This window comes from Ambystoma mexicanum, chromosome 5p, assembly GCF_040938575.1.
Source record: "Ambystoma mexicanum isolate Mex_15411 chromosome 5p, UKY_AmexF1_1, whole genome shotgun sequence".
Taxonomy (NCBI): domain Eukaryota; kingdom Metazoa; phylum Chordata; class Amphibia; order Caudata; family Ambystomatidae; genus Ambystoma; species Ambystoma mexicanum.
In genome coordinates, this window is record NC_090930.1 from 166,526,574 (window position 1) to 166,544,915 (window position 18,342).

Here is an 18,342-nt window from a genome sequence, read left to right on the forward strand (position 1 = left end):
CTCTCTCGTGATAGAGTTCCCAGTGCCAGCACAGGAGTGGGGCACTTTTCATTTAAATAGGGTGCCTCATCAGCTCGGTGAAGCCCTTGAAAGGCTCCCCCAAAATGTCATGGCAGAGGCGCTCTTTGTAATAGGAAAGCTGTCCCCCACCGGCTGGCGTGACAGCGGCACCCAAAGTAAGTGAAAAGCTCCTCCCACACCTACATAGGGCGCCGCTGGAGTGCCAACATGGGAGAGCCTTTTATTTTACATATGGCGCTACAGCTGCTGCCAATCCAGCACAAAGAAGCTTTTTAAAGGCTCCTCCATGCTGGCGTGGCAGAGGCTGTGGCACCCTAGAGCGGCCACGCCTAAGGCCGACCTTGAATGTAGGACAGTCTAGCCAAATCATGTTGGCTTTTCCTTTGATGGACAGTAATTATGCATCATGGGGAAAAAGCAAATACAAGTGTTATTATGTGGATAGACTGGCCTAAATTTAATGTAGGCCAGTCAGGTAAATCATGAATCATTTTTGCTTTAGACTTGATGGACAGTAACTATGCATCATGGGTAAAGCAAAGATACGTTTTATTACGTGGATGGACTGGCCTATATTTAATCTAGGCCAGCCTATCCACATAGTAACACTTCAATTACCATTTGTTCTTTACCCTGGAGGCACGGTACTGTGTGCATTCAGAGTAAAGCAAAAATAATGCCATGCCCAAAACAAACCCACCCCTAAATGTAGGTGCCCTGCTTGGCAGGGAACCTCCATTTAGTTAAGAGGGCTGACACACACACTCACAAGCAACACATAGAAACATCTTGACCCACACATTCACACACAACAACAAAATCCATACACCCATCCATAAAATCCATACGTGCATGCATACATACACATTATATAAAAATAATACACTTACCTTACCTGCATGCATGCATTCACAGGCTCCTGCGCAGCTACAGGAAGGACCGGATGGAACTCCCCTCCTCTGGGGGCATAGACACGCTCCTCCCCTGTCATGCAGCAAGTCTACGCTGATGGCGTAATAATGGGAGCCAGTGGTGCCAGTCTTCTGATGCCACGCTGGCTCTCATTATTTACTGTGATTTCTGTTGCGAAGCCCAAAGGCTCTGACACGCTCCTCCCCTGTCATGCAGCATGTCTACGCTAATGGCGTAATAATGAGAGCCGGTGGTGCCAGTCTTCTGATGCCCCGCTGGCTCTCATTATTTACTGCGATTTCTGTTGCAAAGGCCAAAGGCTCTGCAACAAACAGAATAAATAAAATAGCGTAGTGGGGGATGCGCATCTGCGGAGAGGCAGGCAGCACAGTTCCCAGTGAAAATAAAGAACACAGGATATTGTGCTTCCTGTCACTCAGGCGAGGTGCCAGCTTTTTGCTGAGTCCGCCACAATCCCCAAGCACCCCTTCCCACTCCCCTTACTTGCAGCTTCCTCAGCCCTCGCCGGCCCGGGAACACTGAGGAGCCGATTCATGGAACAAATGTGCGCTGAAAATCACAGAGCAAGCAGGCGCAAGCTGGCGCAAGTGTGAAAAAGCAAGTGCACGCGTACAATTCAAGGAAGGGCCTGCGCGTGTTTCCCCCAGGATGTGCGCCAAATCCGTGCGTGGCGCAACAGGCGCACACGTCATTGCAACATCCCGAACGCTGTGCGCGACGTGCACAGGGAAAGCGCACAACGTCGGCTCACACACCAAAAAGGGGGCGGGACACGGGGCGTAACACACAGAATGGGGAACAACGCATGAAAAAGAAGGCGTAACTGGGGAAGTACTGCAGGGAAATACACGGAACGCCCACACGCACGCGAACAACACGTATTCATGGAATCGAATACGGGAAAACTGTGCACGCCAAAAGAGGCGCATAGTCGTCAATACGTTCACCAAACGAAGGCAGGCCGAAGCGTCCCCGCGCATAGTATAAAAGTGCACGCAAACAACAAACACGTATATCCAGCTACGATGAATGCCCCATTTGCCGCAGCACTGATCGTGGGACACCGCAGGAGGAGGAGAATAGCCAGGGCCTGCATTTTTATTTCACGGACTAGCCTTTTTGGGATGCCTGATGACCAGGTCTATGGCAGGTATAGGTTTCCACCCCGTATCATCCTAGAACTGGTCAGGGAGTGGGAAGATGACCTTACATCACCCACCCTGTGCTCCCAAGCATTGAGCCCCTTGGAGAAGGTGCTCAATGTCCTGCATTTTTTGGCCACTGGGTCATTTCAGCAGACAACTGCCATAGTGGGGGGGGTCTCACAGGCCACGCAGTCACGCTGCCTACACCAGGTGTTGGCAATCTTCAATGCACGCCCCTCAGTCTGCAGGCGCATATACATGCCCAGAACACCCACAGAAAGGCAGGCCATGGTCCAGGACTTTTACAGGGTGGCACACTTCCCCAAAGTGCTCGGTGCCATAGATTGCACCCATGTGGCCCTACGTCTACCTAGGGCCACTAAGCACATCTATCGAAACGGCAAGCACTGGCATTCCATCAACGTGCAGGTCGTATGTGATGCAAAGGGAATCATCACCTCTGTCTATGCAAACTACCCTGGCTCTACCCATGACAATTTCATATACAGAATGTCCGCCCTGAGCCGGGCCCTGGAAGCTGGGCAGCATGGTGACACATGGTTCCTAGGTGAGTACAAATACCTGTGCACATGCATGCATGTCACACACAGCCAAATACACAAACCCCAATAATCACAACCATTATCACCTCCCCAGGGGACAGTGCCTACCCCCTGAGCAACCACATGATGACGCCAATCCGGAACCCCACCACACCACCCCAGGTAAGATACAACGGTGCCCATATTGCAACCAGGGGCATAGTGGATCGCACATTCGGAGTGCTCAAGTCACGCTTCCGCTCCCTTGACCGCTCTGGCGCCCAGCTACTATATGCACCCCCAGTAGTGTGCAGGTTCATTGTGGCAGCATGTGTCCTGCACAATGTTGCAACACGGCAGGAAGTACCGGTGGACATGGTGGTGCCCCCACATCCCCAACCACAGACACAGGCGCTGCCCATGGGAGGGGAAAGGGCATGTGGCAGGCAGTCCGGAGCAGGCTTGTGGACACATTTTTCACCTAAACTCCCACCCCTGCGGAGTGCACACAGGCCTGCCACATACCAGGTGACAATCGATGATGACAAAGAGACAGTCAACTGTCACAACCTTATCACTCTGAGAATGTTGCCACGGAAGAGCTACATTGTGTGCATCCCTAGCTACTTAACCATAACCAATCCTGTGTGACCAAAAGGAGCACATGCAAGGTGTGTATCATACACTCCCGCAAAACAGGCCATCACAATCCCTGGTATGTCACCCAAACCCTCCCAACCCAGATCACCCTTGTTTGCCACACCATGACATGACATGGCATGCAATAGCAAAAGGCCAACACATGACCAATAAGATACGAAGTGACATGTCATAAATGAAATCTGGCACGAGACAATGATGCCTGACATGGAATCAGATGAAATGACTGACCAGCAACCTCCCACACATACAAAGTCAGACACAAATGCTTTCCACCAGTCGTAGCATGAACACAACACTGAATGCCTGTTCACATGCACATTGGGCATGGCAAAATCCCTACTCCCAAAGCCGTGTGCTGTGTGTGTCTCCTGTAACACACTGCTCAGCACACAGCACATTGAGCAGCCATTGTTTTGCAGATACACCTTGAGCATCACATGAAAATGACAAATCAAATCAATAACCAAATGACGCATGTACAGGATACCCAAATGGTAATAGATCATGTGCTGCAGGGACACAGCAGGTCAGATAATGCAATCTGTGTGCACCTGTGGCCATGGAAGGGTGGTTGTACGTGTGGTGGATCATTGTGCAATTGTGTGTGTATTAGGGACATGCACTCAATATATGCATGTGAAATAAAGTGACCCTCAGTGTCCTGTACACATCACATGTGAACATTGCCCATGTGAACACCCCAGCATGTCAAACCACACCAATCCCCCAACACCTGAAAAGTAAAGACAACACAGGAACAGGCATTGACCAGCACAACCCATCATGTACATAGTACCCCACAATTACAATGTCAGAGTGCCCAAAACACTGTAGCCCAAGCCAACTGTCCAACCACAAAAGGCCCTCCCTCATTTACACATCACTGTGACCTTCTGAACAACTGTGTCTGGGGTATGTAGCCTTCTTCCTTCAAGTCTACCTGGCTACAGGATTACCCTACCCCTTGGTCTCCATGTTCCAGCTTGCGTGTAAATAGGGACCAGCCCCTCAGAGGCCACCTTGACTGGTAAAAATACCAAATCGCAGAGAACTCCAAGGAGCCAAACCCACAAACAAGGGAAAAAGCCTGTAGGCACCAAAAAACCCAGGAAGAGTCTCCAGTAGATGACTTGAAGTAGCAGGAAATGTCAAAGCACATGTACAAGCATACTGATAGAACAACCAAGGTAGCACAGTTGAACAATGGTCCTACAGGATGGGTACCATTTACGGTACATAACATACAATGAGGATGCAACAACTGATGGGTGGTGTCACAGCTCCGGTGTCCAGGCGCAGGAGTGGCACAAACCAATCACCCCCTCGTGGTCTGTGTGCCTGCAAGGTCAAACTTACACAGGCCTCTGAGACCCCGGCGGGGAAGGAGGGTCAGGGATATGTTGTTTGGACAGGCATTGGTATGCAGGATAACCAGAAAGAGGGGCAGCGGAGGGGAGACGGTTTGGCAAGGGAAAGTAGTCAAAATACAAAAACATTATATTCACAATAACACATACTCAATCTGAGAAAACATGTTCATCATGCACATTGTACCAAATGAGTCAAAAGCAAGCCAAAGAGAGACTTATCTCTGGGGTGAGTGCTGGCCTCCTGCCTGCACACTCTCAGGTCTGGTAACAGGAGCAGTTCATGGCTGCAGAGAGAGCGTGAGTTACTAATCTGAATGTGTGTTAACAACACACACACAGAACACCATCCATGCCCCAAAGTAAGTGACTCCTCCACAAACAAACACTCCTGTCTGCTGCTTTGTACCCATACGTTAGCTTGGCCCCCTCATGGTTCATACACTGTCAATGCAGTAAGGCAGCTGCATGTGGGCGCGCGGGAAATGGAAGACCAATGCGTCAAGAATCACACATGATACAATGGTCCCTGGGTGAGCTGCTACACCCGTATAACGAGGTGCACCTTCAGTACAAGTTGTGTACTGGCAGCCGCAGATTTCAATAGGTAGTGCAGGTGGCAATTTGCACATGCAAATGATATGCACTGCACCCAAGTCTGTGCCTCGCAGGGTGTCCCTGTGCGCTGTATCAGTTTCTGGCTAGGAACGCTACTGCCCTAATAACTCTGCTTCAATGGAGCGGGGGGTACTCAAGGATATGTTCGATGGCCCCTGCGTGTGCCCCTGACAACTTGTAAAGCCACTTTGCATTTGGCCCTCAACGCATATCAGCTGTACTGTGCGCTTCTCCAACAATGCCTGGCAAAGCTCCCCAGCACTGGTGTTAATAGCATGCATGTGCAAGTGGCCTGGTGGAAGGTTGGCTGCGGTGTGGGCCCTTGTGCTGCTCACCTTGCCTGGAGCTCCTGGAAATACATCTGCTTCTGTCGGACGTCCGAGCACAAGCCCTGTGCTTCTGCTTGCACACACATGCACACGTCTGCACCACTGAACATGGCCAGTCATCAGGATTACTCGTCCCTGTGTCTGCTGGCAGAGGTAGTGTGGAGGCTCATTTTCCTGCAGAAAGGGCATAAAAGATATTAATACGCCTTGAAAGTTCCCTGTGTGTGTGTATTCATGCTGGTTGTCACTGGGCCAGGTTACAGACCTACATCCAAACTCCTCCCACCTTCAGTGTGACTTTGACAGGCCAAGAGTGCAGGCTACTGTCTACAGCATGAAGGGCATCAAGCACATATACAGGCAAGAAAATAACATACATCACAATCCACATCAATTAATGGAGACATCAATCACGTACTCACCCAAATTGATTACAGACATGGGGTGGATAAAACGCTACAAATCCTCACTAGGGGAGTTAACACAAGTAGTACAGCAGCAGACAGGCCGCAGTTATGACGAAAGTCCAAAGCCCTTGTGTAAATGTTTGTTACACCGAACCTTCCTAGCAAGCCCATGGATAAGGGAAGCAGGAGTGGCCTATGTGAGTCAGGACCCCAAGCTGCAAACACATATATGAGACAAGCTTGAAGGGCCCAGCTGGAACAGACATTGGATGCTTTCAAAAGCCGCAAAGCACCACACCGTCACATGAATGCACAATAGACAAACAATATTTAACTATATTAACGAATTAAACTAACAATGAACAACCTACTTAACCTAATTAAAATAACTATCAAATAGTCAATATTAACTAACTAAACTAAAATCAAAAATGGCCACATATGACCCGGGGGGGGAGACATCCAGGAGGGAGGAGGTACAGGGTGCACCTCAACTCCCACATGCGATGATGTTGAGACAAAAAAAAACCTCCATGGGCTCAAGACCTGCACAGCCCGGCCTGTGTGGGAGATATCTAATCGACCAAGTCAGCCTCCTCCTGAAAAGGTTGATGTGACACAGGAGCCCGGCCACTCCTAGGCGCAGCTTTACCCTCGTCGGCAGCAAGTCTGCCGGACGGGTGAGCCTGGTTCTGTGTGGCGATTACACGTAGCTCAGCATGCAGAACCACCCGTGATACACATGCTTGCTCTTGCAAGGTAACACGTGTAACACAGAGTTCTTCCTGCATGGCCTGGCTTGACAACTGATGTACCTCCCGGCAAGCACAGAGCTCAGCCGAGATGGTACGCTCAAGCTGCTCAAACCTCTCCTCTGACCGCACCCTCTGGGACATCAAGAGGACACCCAGAGTGGATCTGAGGGACTCATACTCCGCCCTCAGGGCCTCCATGTGTGCCTCTGCGTGAGCAGCAATTGCTTGATGCAAAGACAACATTTCAGCCTGGCGTGCCCTGTCTGAGGCCACCATGCCCAGCCTGAGCGAGCGGGCCGTGGACTGTGCCGCCCGCTGCTGGAGATACACCTGCCTAGCAGTGGGGAGCACGGATTGGGCCACACGCTCCATGCTCACAGCAATGTTTTCCATTACTGCCCCCTGCCATTCTGAATTGGCAGTCATGTCTTGCTCCCACTCAGTATACCTCGGTGGCGCGCTGCCACCGCGTTGCTAGGCTTGACACCTGCAGGTCCCAAGGATTGGCTGTCCTTGTCGGGTCGGCACCGCCTCTGGCTGCAGGACTACATTCCCCCATCGATGTGATGTCCCAGGCACATCAGTGACTGGTGTGGAGGGTGACCCTGTGTCCCGATCTACCACAGGCGGGGGTCCCACCACCGTCTAGCCCCTCAGTACAGGTGTCACGGACAGATGAGTGTCCACATCAGAATCACTCACCCCTGACAAATGGACCTGATGCACAACCAACTCGACATGGACGTCAGAGTGGTCATCTGGGCTGGACTCGTTGCAAGCCATAGACAAGATGGTCTGTAACACATGTGGGTTCTCGTGGTCTACCACCCCACGACCCCCACTTGTGCCGGGTTGCTGTTGTGATAACAACCCTGTGCCCGGCATGACAACACCATCCTCTGGCTCCATTGCATCATCATCTTCTGAAAAGTGGATAAAAATAACATCAGTACACATGTCAGAAGCACATAACACACACACACATAGACATCACACAGACAGCCAACACATCAAGCAGAAATGTCAGACACAACTGAGGACCTGCCATGCATGCAAGGTCACATTGACATGGCATCAGTGAGTAGGCATGTAGAACGGAGTAACACAGCTCAGAAGTGGGTTGATGCAGTGCAGTACATGTGTACCTCACCCACTATCTACATGAACAAGTGCATCATGATGTGCATCAATATATGTGAAGGCAGTGCAAGGGCAAGGGCAAGTTCAGGCATCATGTGCAATGTGCATGCAATGGGTTGCATGGCTACAAGCAAACCACCCCTCCCCCTAAGTGGAAATGCAGGGATGGCTTGCATGGTATCAAAAGGATGACCAGAGACCTGTGTATTGGCAGACAGTGTTGACTAGCATCAATTGCATCATCTGAGTCAACTGACAACACAGCAGATGATGATGGGACAGTGAGCAGGACACATGATGAACCCTCAGTAGCACACCCATGTTTGCAGAAGACACTACACCAGTTGGACAGAGTCAGTGGGCCTGAAACAGGGTGAGGCCTCTGCCCCACACAGACTGTCACACCCTAAACATGTGTGGGACGCAGGACTGAACAAGAGTGGGCATGGTAATGCTGATGGAATGCCATGAAATGTAGGTCACCCTGGACACGTACTACAATGATCATCCAGTCAAGGACACATAGGGGCATGCATGGAATGCACATGGAGCATGAATGGGCACTCATGTCCCTGCGGAGCATCTGCCATCTGCACAGTCCAAGTGAGACAGTCTACATGAAGGACAGAGGATGTACCCCACTGCATGTGTCTGGCCGGTTGGCTGGTGGAAGTTTCCATGTACACAGGAGGCTTGAACAGGGCATTGCATCATGGCAAAATGATGCACACGTGCAATGGTGAAATTGGGGTGCAGGGGGGATGGAGGGGCAAGGGAGCATGCCTACGTGGAGTACCCGCATGTAGGCAGAGGACACATGCACGTCAGTCATGCAATGACATAGTCCCAGTTCTGAGAGGAAGGACACCCTAGGCTACATGCAGAAGGGCCAGTGGGCTGGAACATGGACAGGAGGGGCATCCGGGTGACTAGCATGTGAGTAGGGTGCAAGTGTGGTGATGAGGACAGTCCCCGTCTGCTCTACATGTCCACCATCCTGCACAGCAGGCATGCATCAGTGAAGCATTGCATGACTTGCACATGAGAACCATGTACACATGACATGTAGTGCCAGTCACGCACAACACATCACACAAGTAAAATACACATGCCTCGACAAACATACAACAACACTCAATGGACTGGGCATCAAAGTCCTGCATCTCTCCCACTCCTTCGACTAATTCTGGTGGTATGAACTTTGCAACGAGTGACTTGTGCGGAGTGAGGTCTTCCTCCTCAGGTGCTGGCCCACCGCCAGTCACCAGAGTCATGTTGTTATTTGAGGCACGCTTCGCCTTAGCGCTGCGTTTGAGGTCATTCCAACGCTTTTTGCACTCTTGCACTGTGCGCACCTCATGGCCGAATGCACTCACATTTTCTGCAACTTGCTTCCAGTGGGTATCATGATGGGCAGCCGTAGTATGACAATTCGTCCCCACCAGCATGTCACGGTTGTGGTCCCACACATAGCCCACGAGGAAGTCCAGTTCCTGCTTGCAGAAAGGCTTCTTTCTCAGCGTGCCGGAGGCCGTAGCTGTGTCTGGGGTCCCAGCCTGTACTGCAGGTGCAACCTTCCTCCTCTTGGACGCTGGTCCAGACCCTGGCTGGCAAATGCCACCCTGATCAGTATGGACAGTGGCACTGGTGGAATGAGCCGAGGGAGTGGCAGGTGGAACATGGAGTGAGGCCCTGACTTGCATCAGTGGCTGCTGGGTGCCCTGGAATGGACCCTGTGCAGCAATATCCACTGTGCCAGGGTCATTGACTGGGACTGTCCTGGTTGGTAGACTCACAACCGGGGTGTTGTCGGCTGCATCTGCCCCTGCACTTGCCAACACCCGGCTGGTCAGAGCAGCAGATGACATTGCTGCCCTAGGGACACGTTCCTCGGTCAGGGCAGCCCTGCGTGCACCTACGGTGTGCCTCCTGACCACCTCGGATTCTGCCATGGACTCTTCAAGTGCCAACGCAGCCTGCGCTGGCAGACCTTGAGCCTGGGTGGTGGTGTCCACAGCTGCACCTGCAGCTACCACTACCCTTGGGCCCGTGGCAGTTGATGAAATGGACTGCCGGGTCACATGGGCACCAGTGTCAGATGCATGAACGGCATCTCCTGGAGCCGCAGGGGGTGGTGGCATGACTGCACCAACATGTGGCACAACATCATGCTGAGCTGCTGCACCCCTGCCTCTTCCCCCTCTGCAGCCACCCTGGACACCCTGGAGTCCCCCTACACCCTGGTCACCCCGGCTACGTCCCTGATCACGCCCGCCACGTGGAGTACGCCCAGCTGAGGCACCCCTCACCTTTCGTGGCCTCCCAGCCATGGCACAGATGGAGTAGTGCCGGCACAGTTGGAGTAATGCCAATGGGAGGTGTACACGACAATTATCCTGGGCAATTGGGGTGAAGGGGGTCGGATACAGGATGTTAACAGCACCCCTGCACCGGCAAGGCTATATGTGACCCCGGTGATGAAGTGACGGGTCACGAAATGCTCAGGCACCCCAAAACTGCAGTAAAACCGTGCACGCAACCCATGGTAGCCCACGTGTGTGGAATTAACCTCCCAAAGAACGCGGTGGCACCCAGGGACATGAAAAACACATATGTGTGGGACACGCAGGCTACTATGACCGCGAAAACGGGTGCGTCATACACAGGGGCACCCGCAGTGGGAAAAATAGCGTGCACGACTCACCGTCAGACTAGCATGATAATGAAAAACACACGTAGCCAATACCCCGTCAAACGAAGAGATACGTTCTTGATCCGCTGTGAAGTTGTGATGGCGCGTGAAACAACACGAAGTAGCAACACACACGTCTGTCTCCACGAAAGGCACGTACAGCGAACTGCTGGCCCCGCTAACCTTTAACCTGTGCTGAGGAAAATGCATGCGCGCATCACATCACTTATGCGCCTAGGCCCTTTCCTCGGATTACACACATTAACACACAGACATGCTGGTATTTCACGTGCTGAATCACTATGCACCTGTCACGAGAGAAACGCCGGTGCGCGTAACATCACAGACGCGCTTACGCGCTAAGGGCCTTTCCTCGAATTACACACTGACGTGCAGTTTTTTCACATGCCAAATCACTCCGTATCAAGCTGGCCACGCGACAACACACGGAAGACCACGCTCCTGCCCAGAAGGCCATTTTCCTGTCCCCCATAGCCCCGAGCATGCTCCCACCTGCCATCTGCTGCTGCCTGCCTGCCTGCTGCCCACATGCCCTGCTATTTGGTGCCTGCACGTCAGCCATCTGCAGGGGTCCAGTTGCTGTGTCCACCCCTGCTGGAATAGAAGACTCCCAACTGGTATACCATCGCTCCACAGCCCAGCCCCAGGACCCAGTTGCCCACCCACATCTGCCTCGGGGGTCGCCATGTCAGGGCAAACACCATCCGAGACCACAGGCAACCCCTATCCAGAGAGGCAGAGGGCTACCAGCTTCAGCGATGAGGAAATTGGTATCCTGGTGGAGCAAGTTCTAGGGCGTTATGATGCCCTCTTCACACCATCGTGCGCCAACAAGGAAGGATGGGAGAGGATCTGGGAGGACGTAGTGGTTGCCAATTCACGTTGGGGCACCCCAGGAATACACATACCTGTCCCGCGGCAGCGAAAACGCATGTAAAACTCCCCACGCACCCCTCAGAATACACATACCCCGCTCCCACAAGGCCTATCGCGTGTAAAACGTACCGCGCACCCCCAGAATACACATACCCCTCCTGCGGCAGCAAAAACACATGTAAAACTCCCTGCAAACCCCTCAGAATACATGTACCCTGCTCGCACTAGGCCATCGCGTGTAAAACATCCCGCGCACCCCCAGAATACATGTACCCATCCCGCGGCAGCAAAAATGCATGTGAAACTCCCCGCGCACCCCTCAGAATACACGTACCCCGCTCGTTCTAGGCCTATCGTGTGTGATACTTCACGCGCACCCCCGAAATACACGTACCCCGCTCGCACTAGGCCTATCACGTGTAACACATCCTGTGCACCCTCAGAATACACGTAACCCACCTGCGGCAGCGAAAACACATGTAAAACTCCCTGCGCACCCCTCAGAATACAAGTACCCCGCTCGCACTAGGCCTATCGCGTGTAACAGGTCTCGCGCACCCCCAGAACACACGTACCACTCCCACGGCAGCGTAAACGCGTGTAAAACTTCATGAGCACTCCTCAGAATACACGTACCCTGCTCGCACAAGGCCTTCGCTTGTAAAACGTACCGCGCACCCACAGAATACACGTACCACTCCTGCAGAAGTGAAAACGCGTGTAAAACTCCCCACGTACCCCTCAGAATACACGTACCTCACTCGCACAAGGCCTATCATGTGTAAAACTCCTTGTGCACACCCAGAATACATGTACCCCTCCCGTGGCACTGAAAACGCATGTAAAACTCCCTGCGCACCCCTCAGAATACACGTACCCCACTCACACAAGGCCTATCACATGTAAAACCTACCGCACGCCCCCAGAATACACGTACCCCTCCCACGGCAGCAAAAACGCATGTAAAACTCCCCAAGCACCCCTCAGAATACATGTACCCTGCTTGCACTAGGCCTATCGCATGTAAAACGTCCCGTGCACCCCCAGAATAAACGTACCCTCCTGCGGCAGCGAAAACGAATGTGAAACTCCCTACGCCTATCAATTGTAATACTTCACGCGCACCCCCCAAATACACGCAGGCACCCCATCTACCCTGGGCATGCCCCACAGGCAGCCCACGCCACAGGGGGGTGATTTTTCTATGCTATTTACCTGGCACGAGAGGGGTACATGTATTCAGAGGGATGCGCTGGGAGTTTTACACATGTTTTCGTGGTTGGGGGGGCTGTATGCTGGTCCACTGGCCTTTGCACCATGTTCTGGATTTGTGCGCTGGTCATGGCGCACGGGGCCGGGTTGGGGGCGTAGCTGGCGCTGCTGCAGGGTTGCTGCACCACTCTGCGCCACGGCTGCTTATGGATGTTGAAATCCATGAATACGCTGTGCGCTGAAATGGGTTTAGGCGGACTTGGCTGGCGCAGACTGACGCACATGCACACTGTGCGCCAGCCGCGGGCGCCACTTGTGCGCCAAATTCTATGAATTACCCTGTGAGTGTTCCCAGCTCTTCCTTCATTGTGTGTATATCCCTTCTAACTTGTTCAAGGCACCCATCTTGTTTTGTAGTTTTTTTTTTAAAGTTCAGAAAGGGAAACAATGCTGTTTCTCAATTTATTTTAAAAAAACAGTAGTAACCTGATAAAGTATTCAGGGATGCTAATAGCAATAAACCCCTGCAGGCGTGGGCAATAGCGGGTCTTGTAATTCCCTGAGCTAATGTTAAGGCCCGAGCAAACATTAAATGACCTGGTAATGCCCCTCCCCATCTGGGTTTAATGCTTAATTTGTTCTGATCGGGTATCTTGACAAAATGGCAACCATGAAGTATGCTTGGCAGCTAAACTTAGCAAAGCACCTTACAATCCTTTTTAAAAGAGATTATTAATGGTACTTTAGCTAAAACCACGATATATTTCAACTTACTTCAAAAGGCACATAGATAAACACTCTGAATAGTTATTTTAAAACACAATCCCACAGGTGCCAAGATTTTGTAACAGGCAAGAGGGAGATTTTTCTGTGGAAATGGGGAGAAAAATATTTGGTACAAAAATGCCTCTGTGGAAAGGTGTTTTCCGAAAGAAAAGAAGGACCAAACCAGCCGGGTCAGCAATGGATCTGATTGCAGCCACATATGAAGAATGTGCCCACTTTGAGTTAGCTTTCCCCACTGAATTCATTATTGGTTTTGTATATCACAAGTAAAACAAAATATGACTTTTTTTACAAGCACTGAGGTGGTTTTGCTTTCATAGCAGCACAATTCATGCATATTCTAACAATAAAATTAAAATAGAAATGTTTTCATTTTAAGATTGAGAACATTTACTGACAACCTTTAGTGCATTATACAAAAATGGTATGCAAATGTTGGCAACATAATCCAATACTCTGTGTTCTGATTTATTCTGTGTGTTCCCTTGTGTTTAATTAGGAGTAGCTCTATTCCAATATGGCTGCCTCTCAGAAAACTGGTTGGCGGGCAGCAGGGGGCGACAGAGTGTCTGAGGGAAGAAGTGATTTAAAATTCAAACCTGGTCCTTCCATCAACTGGTGGCCAGAGGATCCTGTGGTGAATGTACCATTTTGTGCAAAAGGGAAGCATCACATGCATACGATGCAGATAGCATTGATAGCAGCCAGTTGTAGTTCAAAGGGTTGGGGGATGTGCCAGGAATGGCAGATTGAGATGAGAGAGAAAGCACAAGATGGTGTGTTGATTATGAGTCCAAGTGCAGGATTTGAAGAGGTGTAGCCATGGAGTATATATAGAAAAAAACACTGGTCTGAGCACAGGGAGTTGGGAAAGTTTGAAAACAGAATGGAATGCATTGAAGAAGGAAGGCCTAAACAAACCAGGAGAAACGGGCGCTGAGAACAAGAGGAAGAATATGGAGTAAAACAGGACAAAAAAGAAAATGTAATACAATGTACTTTTCAAAATCATTAAATTCATATGTGCCTGCACTACGTTTTATTGTAAAAATCCAATATTTGTTGGGATCAGAGGTGCACTTGCTCACCAATTCAAACTGTAAATGATGAAAAAGACCTGTTTGGTGTGGTTGTTTTTTTATGTTTCATGTGTAAGACACAAATGGTTTGGTTTCAACTTACTCTGCAGGTGAAAATCAAGCCATTCATCCCACAAAACAACTTCCGATCTGCTGTCTGAGCATTAGTCTTCTCACACCTGAATGGTGGCAATGCCCTTTTGCAAAGGCCTGCCTGTGACTTAGTTGGCACCCCTAAGATGTGTCCTGCATGCTGCAGCATGTCTCAAAGGATTGCGCAAATTCATCCACATCACTCCGACCGTCATCTAACTGTACTGGCTCCCGATGCAAGCCCGTAATATCTTCAAATACTGCTTCATCATTTATAAGGCTTTCATCCTGAAATTCCCACGCTTCCTTACTGAGAAACACAGCATCTGTGGAGGCCTACGATACACCAGAAGTAAGGACGTGTCGAGACTTTAACTCCGCTAGTGCAGGAAGGAAAGGACGAGAAGAGGGTGCAAAGTATTCATATTTTTAGCTTACAAATGCTTGACTACTACTAATGTTGAGTTGTCATAAGGAATGATATGGAAACTATAGGTCTCTGAAATGGATGGTGAAGGAGAGACAGGCTTCGAGTACATGGGCATCCTGTCATGATCGTTGCAGCCCGAGGTGCGCACAGATAAGGCACCCAGCCTGGAACAAGTGGAGACAGAAAGTTACAGTTACCAAGACAATGAGCCACCTGCATAAAATCAGGCTAAAATCCTCATAATTACAAGCAGGGCAGCTTCATTTCGTGGTCTCAACACATGTGACCCAGCTGAACAGGACAATGCCTATTCAATTGAGTTAGACGAAGAGGACTGTTCCAATTGAACCAGAGAGGGAAAAGTTACAATTGTTGCCCACAAACTTCTAACTGTATGCACTCTCCCAGGCTTAGGTGATTAGAGGTGGCACCATTAGGGAATACTTCGCACCTCCATGTCCATTCCCATTGCCTTGGAAAGGTACACTCAGTCTGGTAAAAGTCCAGGGTCCAAGGGTCCAAGGGATCTGGGGACACATTCTGCCCAATTCAGATTCACCTTTCACATGTGGATATAATTTGTTGCAAGGGTCAATGGTCTCTCTCCGACTCTGTAACATTTTTGATTGGTACTAGTAGAGGTAGTCCTAGTAGGCGCCACTAGATATGGCTATCCAACTGTAGAACTAACCCGTATATCTTATATATGTAGCTCACCCAAATTGACCAATGATATGATATATGATAGGTTATTTATAACGCGCTTAATACCCAGAGGATTCTAAGTGCGGGCCTGGGTATCGAACCTGTGGTGGTCTGTGTCGTTCTGCTTCTAAGGCCCTTGAGCTACCCTCCCAAGACGTGCAAATGTGTGATAGGTTTCTGGGATGGAGCCTACATCATATGGGGATAAAACTGTGTGACACATGCTTAGAGGACAAGAGCTGCAGAGGATACTTGTTTTTCTGGTGTGGTCCCTGTCATTTTGTTGTGCTAATAGAAGGCAGTAACTTTGCCCCATGGCTGAGTCTTCCGTTGCGTGACTGCTAGAGGACCCTGGCCACATCTATACAGTTCTATGCTACCCTGACCCAGTTCTTCCACCTATAATTGTGAAGCGCTCTGGTGCTTCTCGAAGCTTGGTCCACACTCAATAAATACAGTAATAATAATAATTGTATGCGATATCTAATGTGCATTTGTCCAGTTGGAAAATTGCCTTAAAAGAACCCTGGAAAATTTGGCAGACCCCAGGGTGACCGACTGCAAAACAAAACAAAAGACTGTAGCCGTGATCTTCTGAGCTCCGGAGTTAGTCCACAGTGTTGGGAACAGCTGATTATGCACCCAGCACAGGCAACCGCGTTGCCTGCATGCTTCACATATATGATACAACAGTGTTGTATCGCGGCTTGGGCATTGGCTGTATTCCATGAAAATCTGGCGCTATTTCTGGTGACCATGTTTCTGCCAGTAAATAATGACCCAGCCTCACCTCTGCTTGCATGAAATTTGCCCCCAATCGAACGTGCTCAGAATCACACAGTGTGGTCCCGTGCAATGCTGAAGGCAAGATTTGAAACCAAGCATCCAGGCCCTGGATGTGCACAGGACCTCTGGTGTGACTACCACAAGGCACAGCAGAGATGATACTCCCTGTCAGCACAAGGATCTTTAATGCCACAGTGGGGCCACTCCTACATGGAATGAGATGGGACTGGATACCCGGCCCATGGAAATCAGTGTATTTACTGCAATCCTGCGTGGGCACGCGGCTTGTGCCAAGCCCCCGCCCCTCCTCCGCCCCCCCCCCTGCCGTCCAAAGCATAGCAACATGTACTTCCACCACGTCCCATGGCAGGTGTAAAGCGGCGGCGGGGTCACACGCAATAAATTGGTCACACATGCCTTTCCTGACTGAGAAACTCGGAGCCCGATTGTGTTTCTCATTTCATTTTCTTTTTCCTCTGCGTCCGACGACAGAACAGGCCCCCGGTTTGCTGCGAACGGTGTGCATTTCTCCCAGTGACAGTGTGCAGGGACACTGTCGACGAGGGATTGTTATTAGAAAAGCGCGGGAGTGGCGGCCGAACCCTGGCGGCCTCCAGCAGACTCACGTCATAGCATGGAACAGTCTGAGAATGTGCGCGCCGCGCAATTGATGCCATATGCCAAGGCCCCGGCTACACTGCATGGTAAAAAAAAAAAACTAAAAAAGAAAAAAACAACCGTAGCAGGTGATGTCTGCCCGCGTCTGGCAATTCTGAAAAAAAAGAGAAATATTTAGATCTAGCGTTACTGTATGTGGCACACCCTATCATGCGCACGCATTCCTATTTTTACAACTGCAAAACGTTTAATGAGCAACATGTGACATGACTGCGAGCCGTGCAAGGCAATGGGAACGCCTGCTGTATAATCTGCTCAAAAAGTAATATCAAAATGAACGCTCAGGGGCTGAAGGCACAATTGATAATTTACCCAGCAGATCAAACACCCCTCTTCTATGTTTACTATCAAGGGAATCTGGCACGTGCTCACCATGCGCGCATTGATAATTGGGGAGACTGTTGTTTGTTGTCTCCTATTAAAAATGTTTCCATTGATATTCTTGTAAGTGGTCAAAATATTACAATGCTCATTGGCATTTTGCATGCTAATTAAGGCACCTTTTGTATAGTACTCTCTCCCACTTCCAAGCCCCCTGACAATAGGTGTTTCCAGTGGCGTAACATAAAATGTGGGTGCTCCCTACAAACCATGCTGTGGGGTTCCCCGCCCAAGCAGGGCAACGAAGCATGGGCCGTGCTACATTCCATGCTGGCCTGGGCTGTGCCACATTCCATGCTGGCATGGGCCGTGCCACATTCCATGCTGGCGTGGACCACCACACATGTGCAATGTGCATGATGATCACGCTGCTGCAGGCCCACGCCACGCCTTGTGGTAGGTGAAAGACCCAAGTATGTGTTTAATCAAACCCTAAACCTTTTTTACTTAGCGTAGAAACAAGGGGTCTGTGCCTGAGTCCTGACAGCCAAATGTGCCAGCCAACTTTGTGCATGGCCAGTAATATGTCACGCACAGTAATGATACATAATAAAACATGCCGGCTCTGTCAGTATATGCCAGTATCCGCATGTACAAATGTTCTCTTGCTGGCTTTGACATTAATGCCAGTAAAAATGTCCTGCCACAGAAAGAAAACATGTTAGGGCTGCTGCACAAATACT